This window comes from Mus caroli, chromosome 18 (assembly GCF_900094665.2).
Source record: "Mus caroli chromosome 18, CAROLI_EIJ_v1.1, whole genome shotgun sequence".
Lineage (NCBI taxonomy): Eukaryota > Metazoa > Chordata > Mammalia > Rodentia > Muridae > Mus > Mus caroli.
In genome coordinates this window covers 673412-675425 of record NC_034587.1, presented here as the reverse complement: position 1 = coordinate 675425, position 2014 = coordinate 673412, and positions in this window count along the sequence as shown.

The following is a 2014-nucleotide window of genomic DNA, read 5'->3' as shown; positions in this document are numbered from 1 at the left end:
TCTGGCTGTCCTGGAACTCACTCTGTAGACCAGGCTGGCCTCGAACTCAGAAGTCTGCCTGCCCCTGCCTCCCAAGTGCTGGGATCAAAGGCATGCGCCACCACTGCCTGGCCTGTATCTCAGCTCCCCAGAACTGGGATTCCAGGCCTGGGCTGTGATAGTTGGCTTTTTCATATTCAGTTTTCGGGATGGGAGCTCAAGTCATTGTGTCTACACATCAAGCACTTTCCCCACTGAGCCATCTCTCAGTTCCAAGAAGCAGCTCTTTAAATCCTTTGAGACATATCAAAGATGATGCAGAGAGCATCTGCCATTGACAGTGAGCCTCCACGAAGGAAGGACAATGTGTTCACTCTGTCAAAACTTTGCTCACAATCTCCTCAGTAGCCAAGAGTTAGCAGAAGGCCTGAGACAGCTCAATACATAAAAGCACTTGCCATACGAGTCTAATGACCTGAGATCAATTCCCAGAACAACATACATGTAGAAGGAGAGGAGCACTGTACAAGTTATTCTCAGAACTCCACCCATGAGCTATATGTGACATTTGTGCACCTACATACAATAATAATGATGATAAAATAAAATTTAAAATTAACTATTGAAGCCTGGGTTTGGGTTGTCATGCTATGTGTGTTTTATTTTAAGAAAGCAGTTCATGAGAGAAGCCAGATAAAAACTGTCAGCAAGACTGACCAGCAGACAGAAAGACTTGTATATTAATAATTTGACACCTAACCCACTGGCACCTCATGATATCCCCAAAGGTTATTTCCTGAGAGGTCCCATGGTAGAGGAGGTCTCTGGCACAGCTTATGATGAGGACCATAAGAGACTATGTGAGAGCCAGAACTGGAGGCCAGCCAGAGGTTAACGTTCGATGCCCCTGGCTTGATAGAGCTGAACCTGGACAACGTATTAATATTTACAACAAAGTCCAAAGAGACAGCCAACTTGATATCTCCATATTCCTGGGTGAGGAAAAAATAAAACACAGAAAATTACCTATATTGTGGGCATGGTGCATCCACAATCCCAAAGCTAAGAGGATAGGAATGAAGATGCAGCAGTCCAATCTGATTTGGCCATTATACTAGTTAGGATCCAAGTTGATGCACAGGCTTCTGGAGCTGAATAGGGACAAAACCCTTTTGTTTCACATGCAGTACCTATCTTGAAAGCTATATGTTCTGGATTTAAAAGCCCCAAAGTTTTGGTGGCTTTAGAAATTAGGGAATTCTTGTGCAAGTCAGCTACATTGCTGGAACTGCTATAGGTGGGGTCTTTTTCCCATGAGCCCTTTGTTTAGATAGCTATCTGCTATGTGCTCACAGAAACAATTCTTTTTCAAATGTAATTCCATGTTTCCCATTCTGTGGTCACCAGTGAACTGAAAGGGTTACAGGAGGGACACTGGCAGATCCTGGGACTGAGAATCTTCATGAAGCCTGGAAGTTTGTCTCCTGTTTTTCCTGTAGGCAGCCCCATGAAAGAGCATCCGAGGCAAGATAAAAGACAGACACCAAACCTCCTGGCTCCAGGAGCCCTGGCTCTGATGGGGAAAGGAAAACTCAACTGAGATTATCCTAAAGTTCTCAAATGCAGCTATTTGATGTTCTAGTGAGTCAAAAAAGAGCACTTGTTGTAGGGGCTTCAAGGGCTGATTTGGGTCAAGCATTGTCAACACTAGCTAAGATGGAGAGCAGCATGCCAGGAAGGAAAGGAGGTCTCCATTATATCTCAGGTTGTTTGATGGCCCTTTCAGTGCTGACACTGGGCCACATCCTCACATCCTCACTGCTCTAGTCTTAGATAGGGCATGCTGCAACAATTAAGGTTTTGATTCTTCCTCCTCCTCCTCCTCCTCCTCCTCCTCCTTCTTCTTCTTCTCCTTCTCCTTCTTCCTTCTTCCTTCTTTCTTCTTTCTTTCTTCTTCTTCTTCTTCTTCTTCTTCTTCTTCTTCTTCTTCTTCTTCTTCTTCTTCTTCTTTCTTCTTCTTCTTCTTCTTCTTCTT